At 36.3% G+C, this 24595-nt stretch overlaps 2 long non-coding RNA genes across 4 annotated transcripts in view; both read left to right on the top strand.

Annotated features, from left to right (window-relative positions):
* LOC133268461 (uncharacterized) overlaps positions 1-24595 on the top strand; it is a 190193-nt gene that overhangs the window by 83772 nt on the left and 81826 nt on the right. The gene's annotated exons all lie outside the window — the stretch shown is intronic.
* LOC133268462 (uncharacterized) lies at positions 13355-15738 on the top strand. Its single transcript, XR_009743086.1, has 2 exons — positions 13355-13490; positions 14715-15738. It is a non-coding gene; the product is annotated as an uncharacterized LOC133268462 (long non-coding RNA).

The raw sequence follows: 24595 nt of genomic DNA on the forward strand, positions 1-24595 counted from the left end.
TAAAGTGATCTAAATAAGGAACTAGAAGTTGGCAACTGATACAGTATTTGGAATCTGTTTCTCAAACATTTTCTTGATGTTGAGGCTGAGCAATCAAAGTTTGCACCCAAAGCAGAATTCAAATATCTCCTACATTAACATGTAATAACATCAACTGAAGAAAAAGATTTCTTCCCCTCCCCCTGCCATCTCCTACTCGTCCATCCCCAAGTGCTCTCCTTGGTAGTTTGAAAGCAGCAAAGAATTTAAGAAATCTGGGCAGACTATCAGTTTGCTATGGTTCATTTTAGCTAATCCAGACATCCAGCACAGCAGGGGGAAAACTGCTGTATCTAGTGAAACAAGAGCATGTATAATTAAAACTCTGTTATTAATGAACTTCCAGTCGTTATGTAAATGAAACTGATTTCAAGTCTAATTTGTCAGCCTGAATTCTTTTTCTGTTCTCCTTTTGTCTAGGACAAGAACTCATCATAATGGACTTGATAATAAAACACTGGCAGACATGCTGTGTGCAGTGCCCATCTGAGTTAGGGCTTTTAGCATGGTTAATTGATACAGTTACTGCAGGATAAGTCTATAAGGCATTTTGTATGGCTTTACATTTTACAAGCTTGCTTTCTTTTTTTTTTTTTCTTTTGAGTGTTAGCTATTCTTTGCACATTCCTCATTACCGTTACCTTTACATGAGGGGTGGCTTGTAATTACTGACTGTTAAATACTTTTCTTCCCATTTCGTGTGTTGTTCAAAGACAGCAGAGTTCAGAAAGGTCTGTGGGAAGGGAAGTCTGTAGTTATCACACAATGGCTAACAGTCATCAGGAGAAAAGGCCTGTCAAAGCACAAGGCTGCCATGCACTGCCTCCATACCCCATTGTCTTAGATCAGGTGTCAGTCACCATCCTGCCCACTGCATTTGCTTTGATATGAAATAACCAGTACTGAGGTTATGTAGAAAGGACAGGCGCTCCATTGGGAAGGGTGAGAGTAGGATCCAAAGGAAACCCCGAACATTAACTTTTTCAGTTCCACCAAAAGCAGGCAGGATCCTTTGAAATAGTCCATACCATGTATTGATCAAGCCAGTGGTAGACAGCAGAATTAGTTATGAAGTTGATGGGACTGAAGGGCTGCCTCCAAAATTCAGTTTTCACATAATAATTTTTCTTTTTAAAAAGAAGTCCTCTTACTGGGTGTCCTTTAATTTTCACAAGTATTTTTTTTCTTCTTCTTCTTGTCAATATTCAGTACATTTTGACCTATTAGTTCAGATTTATATTGTTCTCAGGATCATCTGTTTAACAGGTAAAAAGTGCCAGTGAAGGTTCAGGAAGAAAGGAACAAGAAGAGCATAAGCAAGTATTTGCATATATACCTTGTGCTAAGAAAGGAGAGGTTAACAAAATAATAATCAAAATAGCATATTAAAAGAGCTGGAAAAGAAAAAAAAAAAGTGAAAGAAACAGTATCTGGCACCAGCCTAGGTCTGGTATCAAGGGGGCATTGGAAACTGGCCATTTTACTCACAAAAAACTGTGAAGTAATAATCGTTTATATTATCCTGTGTCAGAATCAACCCATCTTTTTTGTTCTTTGGGACTTTCTCTTTTTTGGTATATTAAGTGTGCTCTTTTTGTGCCCTTTTTTCTTTTTTTAATCAGCTTGCTTTCTTTGAAAGGGACAAACAGCAGGGAAGGATCACTGGTTCTACTCATAGGAAACTGAATAAGGGTGAAAAATTCCCTGTATAGAAGTGGGAAAATATATCTTAAAGGTTTCTTTCCTGGTTGTTTGTTGTTTTTTTTTCCCTCCACTTTAGGCTTTCTCTCTGTGCCATCTTTGTGCAGAAGTTTAACTAAATGCATACAGGTAATGTTTAGAATTACTTTCTGAGGTTTTTTTTAGAGTAGATTAGCCTATTGGCTCTTCATTAACCTGGTGGGCCAAGTCAGACATCTCTGTTGTGGGTGTGGACACCTGAGCAAAATGCGGAGGCCTGGGAGCTGGACAGAATTAAGAGGAGGACAATCAGTAGGTGATGAGTGTAGAAGAGAGGTAGGTAGCATTTCCTTCAAATGGTAACGCTTCGACAACAGCAGTAGCAGAAACCTAGGAAATGATGAGTCTGTGGGAAAGGATAATAGAGAAGCAGAGCTGAGGCATATAGGAAAATGGCATTAAGCAAACAGAAGGCATGGGAAACCAGTCAGGCAGTGAGCCTACAGCAGATATTATTTTTGCAGTGGTTAAAAACTGCTAGAGATTTTACAGGAATGGAGACCTGAGCAATTTCCCTTATTCAGTTTCCTTAAATATACTCTTGAAACTGCAGATTTTTTGTGTGAATGTTATGTTAGGTAAACTGCTGTTAATTGGAATTAATTTTAAATAAAGCTTTTGCTCTGAAATCTTGCCCACATATCTTATTAATGCTAGCATACAAAGAAGCTGGATGTTGACTGCTATGTGAAAGTGACAGAAAGGTCTTTCCAGGGTTTTTGGGCACATCTCTCAGTTCTTGGGTCAATTTACCTAGCTCAGTCTCCAAACCCCACAGAGCTCACCTGGAGCCTGCAAAGGGGAATGCCTGTCAGCCCAAACCCTGTGTAGTTGGGAGGGCTTCTAAGTGTACCCTTAACCCCCTGTATCACACACTAAATTGTGAACTGTAAGTTCATGTCCAGTGAAACTCTGGCCTGCTTGGAAGATGTGCAAACGCCAGGAAGGAAAAATTCAGCACTTTCCACCTCTCACTGGGTGGGACAGACACCCACCTCAGGCTTTGCTTTGGATAGCAGTTTAGGACATTTCAATTCTCATGTTTTCTTTCGTTTCCTGTGCAAATTGTAAAATGTAGTCAGGGAATACTGTGCGGTTTCTGCCAAAGAAGAAAGAAGTTTTAAAAGGAACACCTTTCTGTCACACCTTGAGCTGGGAACTACGTGGTGCTTTGAGCATTCTGTGAAAGAGGTTTAGTGTACTCAGGATATGTGTTGAAATTGCTGTGGGAATATTACTGGTTGAGAATTTGTATTAGATGTATACTTGGAGGGTGTCTTTTAATATCTGCTAGCCTGACTTTATTATTTCTACAATAATAAGACATAAAATAAACTAGATACTTGCTGAAGCTTTAAAACATTCTTGCAACATAAACATAATGTAAAATCTAATTTAGTCCTAAGGCTCAAGCTGAAAAGAAGGAAAAAGAGAAGGGAGGGAAAGAGGTTCCATGTTTCAGGGAAAAAAGTTTTATACAACAAAGCAGGTGTTTATGGAATGCTACATTTTAATTCAGTGCAGCTAATATCCGAGTTTATGTTGTTTGGAGTAATGACAGTGTAACACAGAGCTGTAGCAAAGATTTGCAGGTTTCCTTTCGGTCAGTAACAGTTGCTATAAACAGGTGGAGCTATTTTTTTTATTACTATTCTACTCCATCTGCATCCAGCGATTGGAGGGGAGGGAAAGGGGAGAGGGTTAATAGTTTTTACAGTTTAGAAGGCTTTTCTTTTTGTCACATTTAAACTAAATATACACAGGTGGCTAGGTGGCACTGTGGATTAATGTACTTCTGAATTAATGTGCCTAGAGTGGCTGGTATCACAAAGTGAGCATATCTGAAGTGCAAGCTTGCTTCCCCTTCTGGTTCACCATGTGTACAGTTGTTTGAGTTGCACTTATACCGAAATCAGAAATCCAAAAGAATGAGCACTCCAGTAATGCAAGAAGTATATTGACGGACCTGAACCTCCTGTGTTCTGGAGCTATGTACAATTTTGCAGTCACTGTGCTGAAACTTGCTGTTTGTTTTAACTCTGAAGAAGTCACTCAAACTGCAAAAACTGGTTTAGAGAAAAAAAAAAAAAAAAAGCTTTTCAAATGGCTTTTAAAATGTTGCATATTGAGTAAAAAAATAAATAAACCAAGTACTTCTCCAGCACTATGAGCACCAAGCGTGCTGAGAGCACTCTAATGCTGGAAGCTGTGAGTTCCTGTTGAAGCAAGAAGAGTTCAGAATCACAGGCTGTAAAACCCTGCTGAAATCCAACCACACAGAGCAGGCAGTCATGTATTGCACACAGCCATATAGAAATTATGCTTCTCTGCAAACAGTTTTTAATGTACATTTTTTCAGGGGTGGTCCTTCCACTGCAATAGTTGCTAATCATAGCTTCAACAATAACTTTTGTAGAAGCTCCTGGTTGCAGTAGTGTCTACCTGAAGCCAGGTGAACCTTACTTATCCAAGAAGTTTCACTCGTTTAAAATATTTTGTTTCTCTAAGAATTCGGAAGTAAAATGCATATAACCAATAGGTATCAATTATTGCACATTCTTAGCCTCCTCTACTCAACTCCAGAGGTAATAGTCACTATAGGGATTTCTAAAAGGTAATTACTATATATTGTTTAATTATAGTTTATTAAGATCAAACATACTTCAGTATTTAGTTGATGTAACAGGAAAACACAGTCTGTGTTTATAGTTTTAAATGCAAACAGTGCAATCTGCACTGAGTCTTAAAAAAAAGTGGAGTTTAGAATACAGCAGTTTAGATGTCATGACTGCTAAATTAGCCACCTTCCACTGTAATATAAAATACAGTTTCTGTGACCTGAGGCAACAGTTCTTCATGGTGCATGGTATATACTCATTGTTACTTCTTCTTTCTACTTAAAGTTGAATGTTGTAACAGAGGGGAACTAGTCAGGTACAGAGTATTAACTGCGAGATATTCTTTCATGTGTATTTTTAGCCAAAGATGTATACAATTAGTTAAAGAAATAACTTTGCAAAGAACTAAGTGCCTGTAAAAAGCAAACTGATTAAGAAATGAGTACCTAACATCTAACTAGATCTCTTTTCCTTAAATTGAAAGTGAAAGCTGCCACTTCTACTAAAGGCCCTTACAGCCAAGAGATTTCACAGCAGTTCAGTTAAAGCCTAGCTAATGAATGTAAGTTACTTTGGTGGATTTTAGCTGACTTTGAAATTAAAGTCTGAAACCGTTGGATGCTGCTAGCAGAGCTAGACTATAGCAAAATGGACTTAATAAACTCCATTGTGCAGTTAGATCCCTAGTGAGATTTGCTTTCCATCCATGACCAATTGGTATTATTTTTTTGGTGACTGGTACTTTTGTCTGTGAGACTGGGATTTCTGGGAGTGATTAGCACTTTTCAACAGTGATTGACAGGTTGTAGCAGCAATGAGACAATAGGAGGAATCATTAGGAATTCAAATGCAGATTTTTGTTTGCATGCTTTAGAACTGATTTGAGTGGAAGTGAAATCTAGATATGAGGGCAGAAATCAGCTATTATTTCATCCATTTTTGTAAAATACAAAGCAAAAAATGAAAATGTGAGAAAGAAAAAAATGCAAAGAGAAGAGGGTAGACAATAAGGCCACACTACTGTTGAGCAGGACAGAATTCTCCAAAACCTTTTGGTTGGGTTTTGGTTTTTTTGGTGGTTTTGTTTTTTTTTTTTAATCTCTGTTTCATAGACAAGTTTTGAATACATGCCAGATGTAACCAAATGCTGCTTGAAAGCCTTTAGAGTTTGTAGTTGATACAGTTCTCATACTGAAGAAAAATTACATGTAAGGCAACAAAAAATAGTAGAGGAAATGTCTATATTGGTGCTTTCCTCAGGCTTGATAAAACTGTGTCTGTTGCATTTAAACAAGAGGCCGTAGGGAAATAATTATAGTGACTGATTCCAAGCATTGACCAGCAATTGATAATTGGCCATAAATAATTAGGAAATAATGGCATGTCAGTGATGTAAATTATGTAAATGTAGTAGCTGTGTCCCTGGATACTGATTCTGAGTGTCTTATAACTGATTTTTTTTTATTCAGATTATAAATTTAATATACTGTACATGACAATTTAATCTTGTTTGGCATCAAAGCTACCAAGATAATACAGAATTATACAAGTCTAATCAAAGAGGGAGAAATCAGATGAACATCATTATTTTGGAGAGCTGGTTTAATGGGAGTTGGCATTTTCAAAAGAGCATAGATTCTTTCTCCTTTTTTTTTTCCTGAGACAACAATTAATCTGAACTAGGTTTCTGAAGCGATAGGTTAACAGAACAAAACACTGACTGAAACTGCAGATGTGAAAGTGTGCTTCATATCTTGTAAGGTATTAAATATTTGAAGTATGATTTTTGTATAGTCCATACTGTTTACATGAAACAATTATGGCTCTGGATTTTTAGTCCCAAATTTTGTGCCCTTCAGGCAAGGGCTATATTTCTTTGTGTTGTGACTACCTTCTGAACTTTTCATTATCTTTTCCTTTTCTGTTGATATCAACAAAGGTCTCTAACTTTTATATTTTGGATTGTAATACAATCAGGTTATATTGAAAAATACATTACATTAGCTAGCATAAATTGCACAGAAATGTCTAATGCCTCTCAAGAATAAAATTTATAGCACAAGGAGAAGGGCTTCAGCTCTGTGTAGTTTGTTTTTTGCTGGACTTGTTAGCATATGGGCTGAAAGATACTCTGGAATTACTCAGTTATTGGTGAAGTTTAATCCTAATGGTATTTTATTCCACAAACTACATACAGTTCATAGGGTGATCACTTTGATACACAGTTTACAAAATGCCTAAAATTAATAAGGAAAATGCAATGCTCAGTTAGTCAGTTAGGTCCTGGGTATCAATGCAATACAATTTGAAAAAGCTCCTAAAAAAATCCAGATATTATATTCTGATGCCAAGCTGATGACTCAAATGTATGTGGCTCTAGCATACTACATACACACACAGATTAGTTGATGCTGTAGTGTTACGCATCTGCATTAGCATCTGCATTAGCATGGGACCGGTTTCAACTCCCCTGTCTACCTTCAGATTTTCTTTCTTATTAATTGGATTTTGTCACCTGGAATAAAGAGAACCTTTGAATTTGCTCTTAATATTCAGCATGTATTTGTCTCCCACTGAAGCTGGTAACATGTGCTGATTCAGGACCTGAAGAGATGTAGTGACGCTAACATTTGCTCAGTGAGGACAGCAATAGTTAGGATGAATAAATATGGTGGAAGAAAGGAGGAAATGCGGGGTGGAGGGAAAAGCAAGAGATATATTTGTGAAAAGGATGTAGTTACCTTCCAGTGTGCTGCCAGGCCAGCTTGGAGCACCTGCTGTTGCTGTGTGAGCAGTAGCTCCTGCTGTTTCTAGAAGTGAAACCACCCTGCCTATACTTGCCTGTCAGCACCGCTAAACATTTCTGCTTTTGTTTAATTAGAACAAGATACTCGCCAAAAAAAGCCTGCACTTCAACATGAACTTATTTAAAAAGAAGAAAAAACCTGCCAAATTCTAACACCAGCTAAGGCCTCCTCCACTGCTTTTCTTTTTAGTGAAGAACAATTCTAAACTCAGCCTTATTCTAAGCATGATCTTTATTCTGTTTTCTTTTGTTTTGTTTTCATTTCAGTGCACTTCCTCATCTTTCTTTCCTGTGGTCTTATTCATCTCTCTCATTAAGACATAGGTATTTGCTTATTCTCACTTAACATTGGAAGATTTTAATTTTTTTTTTCATTATGGGAGTTAGTTATAAAAGGCATATTTTTTTTTTTTTTTTTTAAGTCTGGTTGCTCCTTCTGCAATGGAGACTAGGCATTCTAAGAGAACTAGGGGAAAGATATATCAGCATTAAAAATAAGGTAATTTTTAAATAACTCCAATGTAAAGTGGACATATGGTATGAGATAAAACATGTAACCTAACCATATAGATATTTGGATTCACACTGCCTTTTTCTGGCTCTGTCAGGGCTCTGTATGGGGAGATAAGGGCAGACTTATAAGGCTATGATTCAGTAGAGGCTATTTCGACAAGTTTCCACTCAGAGATTCTGTTCATCAACCTCTAATTAGCACTTCATCGCTTTCAGCTTTGTGTCACCCAGCTGACTAGAGGAAGATGACACCTCCAACTTGAACTGGGCTTTTTTCCATTTTCTTGGAGCTCATCAAGACATGTGGTGCTTTCTTAAAGTGCAGCTGGTGCTGGCACTTTCATTGTAAATTTAAATCGCTGTGTTTGGAAAAAGGTGATAAGAACAGTTTGTTTCATGTCCCTGGTGTTTAGCCTGAGGCAATTCCCAGCAAATATATTCAAGGCTCCTTCTGGTTTGATCTGCTTCACTTTTTTGTATTATTATTATTATTATTAATAACAATGCTAGAAAATATGCACCTAAAAGAGTTACCCTGCACAGTGTATACATTTTTCCCCACAGTCAATAAAGTTTAAAATTTAAAAGAAAACAAAAACACTTTAAGATTCAGCTCAGATAGATAGCAAAAATATTAACTTTGTGTATATGTTTGGAAAAAGAGTCAGGTTTTTGCAAGGTTCTTTAAATTATTTTATTAACACATGTTTTGAGAAAAAGGTGGTTAATTTTTCTTGGTTTTACATTCCACTCTATTGCTTGTGCTGTAGATAGCGTATAACTGTAGTTTATAACACAGTATTTTCTGCCTATGCAGTTATGTTAGTTATGAAAGAATGTGAATAACCAATGGTATGTATTTATGTTTCATATAAGAATCTCAGTGTACTTATGCTTATAGAAACATGTTTAGAAAGCAAACTTCCAACACTTTTAGCTGTGTCCATAATGCTTTATTCTTATATGCTTATTTGTGCACATTTACACTGTTAAGATCTGAAGATATACTGCATAATTGATATATTTTCTGCTTTTTAAAGTGCGTGCCAAAATGGGCAGTGCTAAGTAAATGGATTAAGAATTTGCACATCAACTTCTATTTTCAAAATTCATATATTACTATGTAAAACTTTATTCTGAATATGTAACCCATATTCTCAACTTAGTTATAGAATCATCAAATTTAGAGAGATACCATCTCATAAGAGTATCTATAGTATATTTACTTTGAGAAACCAGGGTAGTTTTCAAACCCACAATTAAAAGTACTGAGGGTATTTTTTGCTATGGAGAAGGAAACAAAAATGTTGGTTTCTAGTCTTTTTTCCATTCATTATTTTTACTAATTCTTATCAAACACCAAGATTACCTTTAGAAACAAAACTGTTATGAACAAAATTTCTATCAAATTTTTACTCTGCTTTCCTGATTTACTGCTGTGCATTTCAGTGGTGTTTAAGACCTAGGTCATAAGTACTGCTGCGCCACAGTAAATGGCATTAAAAGTCTTAAGAACCTTCTATAATGACCTTACAAGTGAGCACAGGATTGTGCTTCTTTTCTTCCAGTGAGGCAGAAATGAAAGCATACACAAGAAAAATTTAGCTAGATCCAACTTTCAAAAACTGAGCCACTGCACTGACTTAGATCTAATTTTACATTCTGGCTAATAGTTCTGGTGTAAATTGCTGTATATCCATTGCTATAGAAATTAAACTCTGATTTCTGTATGTATGGAGAAATGCAACATATGTAGATAATGGCACAATCCTGTATTTATGATATTCAATTTTTCTATAAATATAGATATTCAGTGATTATCAATAGAGCTGCTCATTAAAATTCAGACTTAGATACAAAATGATGCCATCTTGTCTTAATAATTGAAAACCTAAAAATATCTCTTTAGCTCTCTGAAAATCTGTATTTTAGCATTTACATTCAGCAGTTTATTGCAGTAGGAAATATTTCAAACAGAAGAAAAAAATTGTCCCATCAAAGTAGTCTAATGATTCAGGAGACTTTTTTTTTTTTACAGCAAATGAAATATTAAGAATGAAGTTTAATCAAAGAGGTAGTGCTGCATTCCCTCTGAATGTGGGAAATAACTGATTATTGTGCTGAGGTTTTGCAAATCAGCGCTGTTAAGAGTAAGATCAAGCTCAACTGCAGTCTTGCAAAATTGATGTTGCCTTTACGGCATTTATACAAATGGTTTTACATTGTGAAAGTCTTCCTTTAATGATTGTTTGTTCCTTTGACAAACTAGCTAATTGTCCACTGCTCTATTCATCTTAATTCAGATTCATTACCCTTCATTTTTCCTCTCTACCCTTCAGCAACTACTGCTATGGCCTCACACTGCTATCATATCCAGGAATGTAAAACCATTTTGCTGTAGTGCCACAGGGAGCTTCCTTGTGCTACCTGCCAAGTAGATATGAAGTAAATGGACTATCTCTATTCCACATACTTTAAAAGCTCTTTCTCGAGCTTTCAGTTACCTTCCCACTGTAATACCCAAAATCCCACTTTGGCAGTCTCCTCTGTCTTGTTACTGACTGCCCCTGACTTGAGTACTGCAATACCCCTAGGGCTTTCAAATTAACCCTCCTTGTCTAGCATTTGAGAAATTTGGTATGGGATGAAGTATATCCTAGAGAGACACCTGTGACACTGGATGAGTGTTTTGTTTTTTTTTTACTTCAAGCCTCTAGCTTCTGCCTTCTGCTGCATGACCCCACATGCCAGGCATAGCTGATCTGGTACATGCAGGCACACGGGAAGCCTCTGCACTGGTTAGCAAATGCATTTCATAAAGGTCTACATACAGGGATTTTCAGGCAGTCAGGTGCATGAATCTCACATTCAGTAGATGGGACTTGACTGATCTGCATCTCCTTGCCTCTGTATTGCCCTGGTTTTCTGTCCCTGGTAAAAAGCTGTAGATGCCAATTCTGAGTTTTTCCCAAATTTCCAAACAGAAGATTAGTTCCCTGAATTTGTGCTACTTTTACATTACATTTCCCTGTAGCTGTCAGAACAAAGGCATTTTATAACCTTTGGCTGCATAGTTATGTGAATAAGAGTTGCTAGCAGTTTTCATATATTTTGACTCTCCCTATGTAGTGTAGAGCAGTCAGTCTTCTTGAGACTGGCTAATGATTAGGATTGGATGGAGAGATCTGTATGAATTGACAATTGGTGATAAATGAGGATCTTCTTGTTAAGAGGGATAAGAAATGTTTCTTGGTGTGGGCCCAATTCTTCATGTAAATAAAAATAAGAAAGGAATGGTAATGTGGACTATCTGTTAGTTGCTCGGCACTTAACTCATCCTTAAACCTCAAGGACTCAGTATGGAGAACAACTGGGATAAATAATTTGTATTGGCTGTGTCATCTCTTGCTTTTGCCAGAAATTGTCAGTTTTTCCTTCTCTAATAATAGCACTGATGGCAATTATTATGTTCTATTATGTTTGGTACAGAATAACCATGTATCTGTGTATAAATGCATATTAAATAAATGGTACAAAAAAGACTATGATCATGAAAATGTTTGTGTGAGCCAAACCCTATCAGATAAACAGATATGGGTTTTCTTCAGTGTAATTCAGCACCACAATGATAACCCAACAGTAAAACCAATATAAGTACAAATATAAAGGTATGAAACAACATGTTGTCAGCAGCAATAAAAGAGATTTAGCAATGTGTAAACAGGATAGATACGCAAGAGGCCAAGTATGGCAGTGGGTTGTTATACACACCTACGTACTGAAAGCCATACTGAGCAGAATATAAAAGAGAAAGAAGTGCTAAATTTGTGATGGCTGGTTTTATTACTCTGCTCTTTAAGAGGGATCTAATTTGGAATTTGCATTCCACATGAGTTCTGAGGTTTTTGTGAGTCTGATTTTAAGAGCATTTAGCTTTTATGTAACTCTTAATTCTTCAGTGTACAAACATGAAGCCTAAATGGTTGCAGTAGTGGCTCAGATGAAATACGTGAAGATGTGCTGTTGTGCTCTGGGTTAGTACAGTGCTAAACATGGAATGGGAATGGAGATATGTACTCGTCCTCCTGCATAAGAACCAGCTTTGCTACAGTCTATGCAGCCACTGTTCACTGCTCTGTATTGGCAGCAGCAGCCTCCCTAAAGCCATCGTAGAGATATGAGACAACAAACAGTAAGACAATTGCTGCTTTTGCTCTCTCTCATGTAGTGAAGCTAGCTCCATGTTTAAAAAAAAATTTAAAATTATAAAAAAATCCCTGACTGCATGCTTTCCTAAGCTCTTTCTCAGCGTGCATTTGCTCAGAGCTCCAGGAAACAATTTTACCAGTCCCAGCATTAGCAAATTAAGGTGACACATTTATGCATTATGAGCTCGGCTTAAAAAATCATGAAATTAAAGAACCAGAGGAGGAAAAAAATAAAAAGCTATATTCCTTTTATTATTACTTGCTTTTATTTTTATGAACTTTTAGGATATACTAAGATCATACCTTTAAGCATTTCCTGAGCTGATCTTTTAAGAAAGTGGAGATCTGAAAAACAGTATTGTGAAATCTCAATAAAACTGTGAGTTGACAATGCACACTGCAGCTGAGCTGGGCCATAGCTATAGCTTCTGGGGTAGTGCTGGCTTCTAAAGAATTGCTGCCATTCTGCATCATCTAAGCAAGGCTGTGGATTTCTGAAACCTTTGGGGACCTCATAGAAAACCTGAAACTTGCCAGTTGTGCTGGACAGAGTTATACAAAACCCACTGAAAGCATAAAATTGCCATTATTTTTCTCTTACAGCTTGCTGAGCATACACCCAGTAGTAAAGAATCTAGAGTAAATGGATATAATTGAGCCACATAATAATAATATGGCCTTAATTGTAAACTTTAATGAATGATGATTTTGAAAGAATTAAGGGGAAAGCAAACATGTTTGACTTCTGGAGATTCACAGTACTTAGGATACTTTATTTAAAACCACTGGACAATGTAATCTTGTTCCTGTTCAAGTCAAGCATATTGATTCCTGTGGGACCAGGATTTAACAAATAAGCCTTCTAACTGATTAATCTTTTAAAAAGTTTAGAACCTGTTTTATTTTATTCTTCTGCTTGTGGATTATATTATACTGTTTTTACTGTGATCTGGGCTGCAGGAGACTATTTTCTAAGAGGGGGATGAGAAGTTGTTTGTGTTTCCTCTAATAATATGTAATGTCTTAGCACAAAGTGTGCTCTACTTAACTTGATGGTCTGATATGTGTTTTACATCTATACGTCCTACTGGGGAATTAGTTGTATGTGTACAGATGAGGATAACTCCTCTCTTTCCCTGCACTGTTTTTCTTTTAGTGAAGCTAAGCTTCTGCAAATAAAAACTTATATGTTGAGTATTTAGCCATTATGCACATTTATAGTCTGTGTATAAAGATAAGTAGTCTTAATTCTGAACTCTTTCTGTTTCATAATGTGATTGCCTTACAAACCAGAAACAAGTAGTAATGGCTTAACTGTGCCAACAAAGTACTTCACATGGGGCACAGGTTTGGAAATGAACTTCAGCACAGACCTTGTAGACATCTGAACTCTATAAATCCACAGGTGTTTAAGTAGCCCTAAGGGCTAGGTCAGATAGCAGACTTGTTTCAGTATGACTTTACAAGGATTTAGTACTGTGTAAACAACACTTGCAAGGTTTTCTCTTTACTGCTGAGTAAAACCAGTAGCAGGAAGAACCACCTTTGATTTTTGTACCATGAAAGGTATAGTGTTCTTTTATTCTATAAGCAGTGTTTGCTAGGATGTTTTTGAACAAAACTTCGTAGCCAGCGTGTTTTGAGACAAGATGATATCGAGTGTACCGTTCTTGAAAAGAAATTGCAGGGTGACTGGAGATTTTGCTTTCTTCTTGTTGCTTTTGTTTGTTGTTGATTTTAGTCTTTGTTTTGAAGGAAGCATTCAAGTCATTCTGGAGAAAGATAAATTAATCTGTAGGTTTATACGCTCATGCAGTCTGCAGATCTTAGGTCTGCGCATTTCCACCAAAAGTAATGTTGTTAAAATTTTGTAAGCAGATGGGCTTATTTCTCAGCAAAATAACCCCAAAGCACAAGCTAGCTTGTGCAGAAATACTATTGAATTGATGGGGGGGGGGGGGGGGAAGGAGGAGGAGGGAAAAAAAAAACAAACCAAAACAACAACAAAAAAAATACCCACCCAGAGTGCTGAGAACAGTGTTCTATTTTTACCCCAAAATCTGGTCTGCTAGGGACAGTGAAGGATTTTCATCAGTATCAGGGAAAAAAAAAGGTACTAAATGACTCTGCAGAATAACATGTAAAACAGCTTGAATGGGGAAACCAGATCCTAAGGAGGAGGAGTAAGGAGCTGAAAGGAGTAAAACAGCACTCAGAGAAGAAAAACAAGATAACCGGAACCTGAGTGGAGTACGGTAATTAGGAACTGGAGAAGGAAATTAAAATCCTTAGGGAATTCAGTATCTGAGAAAGCAACAGAGAGAAATCTATTGAGGTTTATGAGAGGACAATTACTCCAGAAGCTTAATTAACTCACATACAAAGCTTGGTTGAGGCTCCTCCTTGTCCTTGTTTTTACAGTAGTGTATGACTCAAGAAAATACAAACCATTTCTTTAGGAGCTGATGAAAGCTTATGGATCAGTATATTAATCTACAGGAGTGATAGCTAATGATTAATTCAATCCTGTTTTCCTGCAGCATTTTGGTTTCTGCTCCTTTGCCTCTCATTGTTTAGATTTAAAGGTATTTTGAGCATATGGCTGGGATTTAAAATGCACCTATTGGCTAAGTTAGCTAACCACAGTATTTATGACATGAGGGTTTTGTATAGTCAGCATAGGGATTTTCAAGAATATATTGTAGAGATTGTAGATGTTTGATAAATTGAGAGGCACAGGGACACTATTCAGTTTCTTTACTCTGCCCAAATTGTGTTTTCTTTTAACAGAAATCTCATCAAGTTTGCAATATCTGGCCTTTTTTTGCTGGACTGAAGTTTTCTGTCACAAATGTACACGTCGTGTCTGGTGTTCTCTGTGTCTTCAAGTTGTCAGTGATCCTGACATCTGTCTACTATTCCCAAAGTCAGAGTTTCCTTTCTTAGTCAATGACTGCCCGTAACGTACATAAAAGTGTAACTTCCATCAACTCAACTGAATTACTGAATACTTTTTGGAATGTGATGAGGAGAAAATCTTTGCACTTAACTGCATAGTACGTAAATTAATTCTATGGAAACATCTCTACAGCTGCATAAACCAGAAAATCTCAGTGCTGAGAGATGTCAGAAATTTAAGAGCATAGTATATACATCATGCAGAAATGTTGTCCTTTGTCAGAGGAATTGTCATATTGAGGGTCCTGCAGTTGCCAAAAATATAATGTGAGAAAATTTTCATCTTCTCTGAACTGGACCCAAATTATGAGACCATTCAAAACATTCTGAATTAAGTCTTTTTTTTGTCACCAATTCATAACTTTTTAAAATATAAGAAAAATATGTATGTTATATTGTCTGGGAAACATTTCTTTTGAAGCATTGCAAACCAAGAATTTTATTCCTGTCTTTTTCCCCCACCTTCCATTCTTCAGGTTATTTGAAAAACTGTCTCTTTTACAAACCACATTAGGTTTATTGTATGCATTAAATGAAAGGCTCTCAACTTCCAGAGCAGGCTGTATGAACAATTGCCTGGCATGTACATCAAGAAGCATCCTACCTAAGTGCAATGAATTTAGTTTGTGTTAATTACAAGGTGCATTTGACTGTGTCTATATGATAGATTAACAGTTCCAAATAACATCATATGCAAATGAAAGGAAATTCTTTTTCCATTTTATAGCAAAGATGAGAAATACAGTATATTCTGAAAAGGAATATGAATGCAGCTATGCCAGCAGCTTGCTAGTCTGTATATATCCACTCTCACGGATATAACAAAACTTACCTGAAAATGAATTATTACAATGTTAACCCATGGCGGCACTATCTTTTTTAGGAAATTTCAAAGAATAGTTCTCAGTCTACAATATGAATGCTAAAGAATTCACAGGTAAACATAAACTAGTACATACTATTTTAGACTGGCCACAGGAACATTATTCTACATTATCCGCATATATTTATGGAGACACCAAAGAGCAAGTATATCTAGATCTTATTTGGAGATTTCAAGAGAGTTTATCTGAATATTTTCTGGTGCTTCTCTTGATACTGGATTTTTTGTTGTGTTTGGGTTTTGGGGTTTTTGGTGGTTTGTTTTTTTTTTAATTAATGGAAAATTCTCCTCATGTATTTGCCTCAAATTCAAGAAAAAAAATGTAGTAAAAAGAATTAACTAATACTTGCCTATTGATAAAAGTAAAAGTTTGGGTTCAGCAGGTTTCATTAACAGGTAAGGTCTACAGCGTAACCATTTTTCTTTCCTCCCCCCCTTCCCCTTTTTTTTTTTCTATTTCTTTTGTTTAGGTAAATTATATAATAAATATGCAGCAAAAATGGATAAAAAATTCAAAGTCTCATTCCTATCACTGTCATTTCATATGCTTGAGTTAATAATTGTAAAGATCTTGATGGGCTCAAATGTTAATGTGATTATGACTATGTAGAATGCCTACAACAAATTGTGTATTAAGGAGCTGAGTGTTTTAACAGGGGCCAAAAGTTTTCTGTAGACTGACTTTGCAGCGTATGGAGAGATAACATGGGGGGTTTTGCATTTTCCCCCAGATACCCCAAAGCTGAACTCTGTACATTTGTCATTGCAGGAGTGTAAATGTGGTATTTTTAATGGGATTAAATGTTCTTGGTAGACCTTCCTGGATTTGCCAGCCATTAATATGGGAGTGGGCTGGGCCTATTAACTGGTGTTATTACTGTACCTTTCAGTTGGAGATACTCTGCAGTTCTCTGTCAAGAATAAACATACTACCTTCTCCTCAGCTTTTCAAGAAGGATTAGCATTTGGTACTGTTTTTCAGAAATATCATGCTTGGTTGTAATGTGTTTTTTTTAGTAGAAATAAAGAGCCTAAAACTGCTTAAGAAAGACTACAGAGGAACAGTGAGGAGGAGACTAAAATATTCCTATTGCACTGTGAGGTTGTGTAAAGAGCCAGAGCTTCATGTGGTAAGTGGCTTTAATCACGAAATAAGCAAGCTGTATTGCACAAAGTTTTAGCAATAAGGTACTCTTTCATTAGGAAGAAAGAAAAATACTAATGTAAGACAAGAAAACATGTTTCTCAATTAAAAGGATTTAATATCACACTACATGTGTTTTGGTTTTAGTACACTTGACCAGCAAAATAGTGAGGTGACTATGTTGATTTCTTCTCTTCTGTATTTCCTTACTTGCCTATCTTTAATTTGGTTTTAAGAATTTGCCTTATGAATTATTAAGATAGAATTCTGCTTTCTGTTTTCGTTTAGGTTTCTCAAAAGTGTTTGCTTTGTACAATACATCAAAGTAAAAATAAGGTTGAGACCAATCCTTGAAATTCATGGAACCACATTGACGTTGATTATAAAAAACACCATAAAAGTTAAATCTGGATTTTCAGTCTCTAATGCGATATGGAATAGGAAATTTCAGAGATGAATACATCTTTAAACTAAAAGAAACTGTAGTCATAATTTCTAATCTCCAGGATAACCAAGTCACAATTGCAGTGAGCCCTGTAATTTATGGTTTGGTTTAGTTTAGTTGCACCTCTAATTAAAAGCAAACACAAAGTGTGTTTCTAAGTTCCCTTCATTTGAATGAGAACAGAAAAACCCTTTCTCAAGTAACTACACTTTTTCACACAAGTTGCAGCTCTCTGCCTGAGAGCACTGAAAGAAGTTGAAGTTAGTTGATAGAAAGTGGCTCCTGATAGCTAATTCTAGCAGGAAGGTCACTGCCATTTCAGTTTTTTGCATTGTCATTCTATTTTTAAAAAGATAAGGAGAAATCAGAATGCTAATCAACAGGGGCTGCCAGAAAACTAGTAGAAACATTAGGCAGAGGTTTTAATGTGGCACCTCCAAAGAAACTGGAAAACTATTCCATTTTAATAATAATTTTGCATTAGTTTTAGCTTCTGGTTTCAAAGGTAACGATACAAGTCATCTTGCACTTCGAAAACCATTATATGCTGCCTGCTAATCTAAAGATTGTCTCTACTTTTTTTCAAAGGGTCTCTATTTTTATAGTCATTATGTACCAATTAGAGAGGCTGCCTTTTTGTGTTTATTAACAGTATTTCTGAAATAAATAAAGAATTTTTAATTCCAACAACTAATTTTCCTTAACATTTCAAAGTTTGCTTGCTTATGAAAAGACTACACTAAAGCATTCAATACAGTCCTCTGAATGCTGTCTCTGCATTTGTCTGTGCATAATTCTGTCTTGCTACAATGTCTTTTTGCTTATTTTCTGTTATCGTTGTACAAACGGGCCTTCTGGCAATCAGCAATGCTGCTTTAAACCTGTCATATACATATAAAGCAGCACAAAACTGGCATCCTGTAAAAAAAATAAAAAATAAAGCATGAACATCATTATCACTGTGCATGGAGAAACTTGTTATATGAGGCTAGTACTTCATTTGAGAGAACAATTTAATTGAATTTTGATACAGCTAAATAGCACCTTTTGTTAAAATCAAAATGACGTTGTGTAAATGTACTTCAGAAATTCCACACAGGTAAAAGAACAGGTACAAGAATTCAGTAAATGCAGTGCATTTTACAAGGTTGTATTTTCATTAAATTGATCACAATTTTGCCCTCTATTTTTTCCATGGGGGGAGGGGGGATTAGATTAACAATTTCCATCTTTAAAATGTTCCTGCTTTATAAATTAGTTCCCTTTCTTTCAGCTTTTATACTCCATGCTCCAGATAATAAATGTGCTCACAAAAGACTTGTCTGAAATAATGAAGCTGTTAAAGAACATTGTAATTTTTTACTTTAATAAAATTAATCTGCCCCTGTAAACCATTCAAAGGCAAACTTGCTCTTGGAATGCATTGCAGTACCACGTTTGTGACACTGATAGATAACTATTAACTCCTTTTAAGCTTTAAAATGCTTCAGAATGCCAGAGTAAAGAATCTAAAACTGCAGATCTTATTCAAATGAATCAGGATAGAGCAGATGGTTGAAGAAGGCACACAAGCAAAAAGTAAATCTCCTGTTCTCCCTTTCTGATTGCTTTGCCCACAGAGGAATAACGATTCAAAGAAAATCAGTAATCATGGCGGATGTCATTAGCATATTCCCAATAAGGGAGCTTACACAAAAATTCCCAGAGAAAATGAATGGCTGCTAGTACAGATCAGTGTGCAAACAGTGCATTTCTAGCAGCCTTCCAAAACATAGATTTTCCAGGACTTTTAAGAATGAAATTTGAAAAACTGAATTAAAAGAATTACACGTTTGCTTAGAGAAGGGGAAGATATTAACTAACTAGTACAGCTCTATTTAACACTCTTGTCAGTTGTAAGGCTGAGCTAAATAGTCACAAAAAAGTTATGTGCTTAAAATTAAGATATCAGCAAACCTTCAGTAAAATATAGGGAGAGCTTTATGCTACTTCGTTGTTTCTTTCTGGAGAGGAGTGTGCAAACTGCTGTAAATCCTTTTCCCAACATGTTTTCTGATTGCATTATTGTGAATGCGTATGGTAAATGTCTGCTTCTTGTTTGTTCACAGAAGTTATTAAGTTGTTCACAAATCAGTGGCAAAGCAAAACATTTCTTCAAAGTGTTGCAGAAGAAGTACTAACCTAGACAAATGACTGTTTTCTTGTCTGTCCATAAGCAATGGGAAGCCCATTAGACAGTGTAAATGAGCATAGCGCTATCTGAACAGTCAACCTGCCACCTTTCATTTACATGGAATTAAGATTTGGCCTCTGATTTTCAGCTTTTTGCTTGGCATATTTCACAATTTATTTTTTTTCTTGTAACCCAGTGAAAATGAGCACAAATTCAAGAATTGTGGGCCAGATTGTCACAGTCTCCTACTTAATATAGTTCAGAAAGAAATGCAATATTGTCTTATTCTCATTCACTTTCATTCCATAGTATAGGCAAGGCCCAAGAGTAAATCACCACTACTCTGGCCTCTGGATTAGGCAGTCAGCTGCCTTTGTTGCAACTGGAAAATGCATGGCTAATTTCTTGTGTGCCAGACTGAATATTTATCTTCTATTGGTTCCAAATGCAACAACAGACCAGCAGTCACTATAATAAGTACCATCACCTAGATGGTTGATAAATCTTCTTAGAAGAGCAACCATGAGATGTGGTATTGACAGGTTTTGTTGCTGAAATAAGAGAAAATCTAGGTAAGGGTGACCATGTCCCTGCAGACGCCATCATTGATTGTGCCAGCAGGAGGCAGATGGTTAAAGGATACAATAGGAACTGTCACAATAGTTTCAATTTTATTATTGAAACCCAAACTTTCAGTGGCAGCGGACAGATTGCCTTCATTTTTCACCCATGAAACATCTTCAACATTTCCTAAAAAAAAAAAAAAAGGGGGGAAGAAAATTCTTTTAAACTAGCACTGCAACCAATAATGCCTTTTATATATACTAAGATGGTAGAAACCATTAATAAAATGCCTGTCAACAGCACATCTCCCTTTTCTCTTTAGAAAAAAAGGAAGAAATCATTAATTACAGTTTCTGTCACACACAAAAGACATAGGTTTTGTTCTGGTCTCTTAGCACTTAAACAGCATGAATTCACCTAGTGGCCACCTATTCTGAAAAATTTGAAAAGGGATGTGTCCTTATCCATCTATGCAAAACCTTCTGAAGACATTGCATGTGTCTGCCCCGGCAACAAATGTGGTATTTTGGGTTGACACTGAAAAGAAGGATTATGAATATGGATAGGATGCAAATACTCCATCTATCTTAATCAGAATACAGGAATTCAAGCTGTTGTAGAAGGAGGGGGAAGGAAGGGGGAGAAAAACTTAGAAACCTAAGCTGTAGGTGCCTGATTCTGCTTTTACCACAATCAGCTGGATTTTTACTACTGAAGTTAAGGTCAGGATTGGGCTGTAAATTTATAACACCTTTTCTGAGGTTTGTATTTTACACGCATCTCTGCCAAACATGTTGATTTCAATTGAGATCGCTTGCTGTATTGAACTTATATGTATTTTAAGTATTTGCTGGAAGGTGGACTTAAAAATCACTACTACTTGGTCATTTATCACATCTGAAAAGTGTATAATAATGTAGATTTTCATGCATAAAAATGGGGAAACCCCTACATATTCCAAATCTGAAAAGAATGCATAAGGAAATGTAATAACTGTTTGCTGGGGGCAGACAGTTGTTATTGCAATTTATCTAACCATGATGTCAACAAAAATGTCTTAGTTTCTAGGTTTTTCCCAGCTCACCATTTCCTGTGAGTTTTAGTGAATGCCTGTAGTGTTTGTAAAAGCAGAATGCTAAAAAAATAGCTTTTTAAGATTTTTTTTATTACAATTATTTATGTAAGCTGTGAGAATTGTATTTTTGTAGTTCTCTCTAATGTGACCTATATATTTCACAAGACCTATACAGAGGATTCCTCCTTCTTTTGAAAGAAATCATCACTGAAACCTGGCAAAACATAAATCAAAATATGTTTTCATTGTGAGCATATGAGACTTTTTTTCAGCCTTGAGATCTAATGAAACAGAAAGCAAATACAATACTTTCATTCACTCAGAAGGTAAACATTTGTCTATTAGAGACTTCTGAAATGTGTCATTTACATGTTTCAGTTTCAATGTGTGTCACATCAATTGTAAATGAACACCCCAAACTATCTATTTGGGTCTTCTTCTTTTGCAAAAATATCAGTTTGGGAAAAAAAAGAAAAAAAAGGAAAAATCAGAATAGAAATTTGAGATCAAATCCTCAGCTGGTATAAAAACAGTGTAGATTAACAGGTTTCACTATTTGTTTTGCACTATAAATGCGGTATATAATTCTAGAAACGGGGAATTCAGTGATTTATTGCCCTGATGTTTGCTGTCATCACTTACAGTTCCTTGATTAAGAAACATTTAATTTTACATGGCTTCTTTCTGGTGTTGTGACTACAAGTAGACCAATATTTTTTAGTCCAATATATGAATATAATACATACTAGAACAAAATCTATCCTAGTATCTGGCAACTTGAATCCCAAAGTTAAAGGGATTCCCAGTAAAAACCATAATAAGCAGTTTGGGCCTTTCCTTTCTTGCGTGTTTTTGTATGCAGAAGGACAGTGCTTTAGGTGACCCTGCTTGAGCAGGGAGTGTCGTGGTTTAAGCCCAGCTGGCAATCCAGAACCACGCAGCCTTTAGCTCACTCCTCCCCCTTCCTCCCCGCTGCTCACAGAGGGATGGGGAGGAGAATCGAAAGAATGCAACTCCCACAGGTTGAGACAAGAACAGTCCAGTAACTAAGGTATAACACAAAACCACTACTGCTGCCACCAATAATAATAATGATAAGGGAGATAACAAGAGAAGAGAATACAACCGCTCACCACCTGCCGACCGATACCCAGCCCAACCGAGCAGTGATCTAACCCTTCCGGATAACTGCCCGCAGTTTATATACCGGGCATGACCGGGCTGTGGCATGGAATACCTCTTTGGTTAGTTTGGGTCAGGCGTCCTGTCTCTGCTTCCTCCTGGCTTTCTCTCCTCCCTGGCAGAGCATGAGACTCAGAAAGTCCTTAGTCAGACTAAACATTACTGAGCAGCAGCTAAAAACATCGGTGTTATCAGTGCTGTTCTCAGGCCAAAAGTCAAAAACACAGCACTGCACCACCTACTAAGAAGGAGAAAAAATGACTGCTACTGCTGAACCCAGGACAGAGAGTTTGGACTAGATGACTCTCAGTGGTCCCTTCCAACCTCAACCATTCTATGACAATCAAGAATTTTAATCACCCATAGGAGTGTAAACAGTTTTAGTTCACATGGTCCATATTATCTGTTTCTAGTATTATGACCCAGTTTAATACAGCTGAAATCAGCAGAAATCGTGCATTCCAAAGTCATGGAAATTACAGCTCTATGTTTTTTTATAATTGTCTGACTCTGAAATGTATGGAGTTAGTCTATTCAAAATTTGCGTGGTCTATAGCCTTTTTACGTGGATGATTGAGTTCGAAAGTAGTTTAATATTTTTTTCCTTGGTAAAAGAGTCAAATCAGTGATATTCTTGCTCTGATATCAGTGAGGAAGTTTTGTCAGAGGATTAATTCATTTGGGGGTTGTCGTCTGAGTATGGATGAGCTATGCTATAGGTTTTGATCCAGTAAAATACATAATTCACAACACTGAGACACAGTATGAATGCAGCTATTAATCTGTCGGTTCTGAAACGTAAGAACAGACCAGTCTGTGAGCTTCACAGACTATTTTTACCCTAAATGTTTTTAAACCTGGGGTGAACAGAATATTTTAGTAGCATTGGTTAAAAATGTCATGTCTGAAAAATCTGGCAAGTATTCAGAGTCATTTAATCTTTCACCAAGATTTAATCAGGATAGTCTTATATCTCTTTTGTGCATTGTCAAATGCTCACCACAATTTGTCTCCCCCCATGGTGGACTGACAGATTGAGCAAATAAGCAAAGAGCCGGAACATTTGACTGTAATTGCAATGTCAGCATTGGTAAGCTATATTTATGAGAAGAAAGTTGACACTGTGACATTAGTAATTTCATCAGTTTTACATATTTTTTTTCATAAACAAGATATTTTTTATAAATTGTCTGTGACAAATAATTTTGTCTTCTAGAAGAAGGATACAGATTCCGGTTTTGAAAGAAAAACAGGCACAGAAAAAATAGTTTTGGCCCATATTACTCGGCTTTGGGAAGAAAAAAAAAAAATTAAGAACTTTTAAATATCTGCCCTGAGCCAGACTCTGTAAATTGTGGGTTTCCTGTCAATAAGCAAAAACATTATGGCTAGAAACATACTATAAGATAGCATGACTAGGAAGTGTAGTATTTTGTCTAGTTGTACTGTAGCTCTAAAATTGCTCTAGGCAGATACATGAAGTCTTTTATTTTTTCTTGACTTTTTAAACCGCTAGACGCCCACCTGCACTTCCAGTGATTTATGGCACTATACCAAATGTAGTGGCTAATAAAGACAGTTTGTTACTCTCTAATTTTGGAGGGACATAACACATGAAACTGTGTAGCAATCTCTTACCTACATATTTCATTCTATAAGGGGAAACAATAAGAAAGAATATGACAAGTATTAAAGAAGTAAATTACAATGGTATACTCCTTGGTCCAATAAACCACTGCTGGCTGTCATACCTCTAACTACTGAGGTGTTGTTTTGCACTACAGCTTAATCAGCTGGGTCTATGCTGCTCCTTTGTGTTCATGTGCCTTAGGCAGTATAAATGCTGTGATTCACATGCACAATCACATGAGCCTGTGTTGTGCATTTTATACAAAGCTGAATAAAATTATTTGTTAGAATGATTGAGCACATACTCTCAGCTACTTAAATTATGAGAAGGGAGAGTTTAAAAATACATAAAGTGATTCACAGTGTTTTGAAGTCACTTGCGTATGTACTTAAAATCTGCTGCTTGTGATTCTAGCACAGGTGAGATTGGCTAAATAGGCTTCCTGGCTATGCTGGAATAAAATGCAGCTGTTCAAGCTATAGTATTATGAGGTGGTAGCAAATATGCTGCAAAAATGAAACAGTAAGTGATGATGTGAATTCAGTAGTCTCACTGATATTTTAACTTGTGTATAGATGTGTATGTATACATACACACCCCATCAACTACTTAACACG

Source organism: Pezoporus flaviventris, unplaced genomic scaffold (assembly GCF_033815535.1).
Source record: "Pezoporus flaviventris isolate CSIRO_AGI_PZ_B2104156 unplaced genomic scaffold, CSIRO_AGI_Pfla_v1 ptg000013l, whole genome shotgun sequence".
NCBI lineage: Eukaryota > Metazoa > Chordata > Aves > Psittaciformes > Psittacidae > Pezoporus > Pezoporus flaviventris.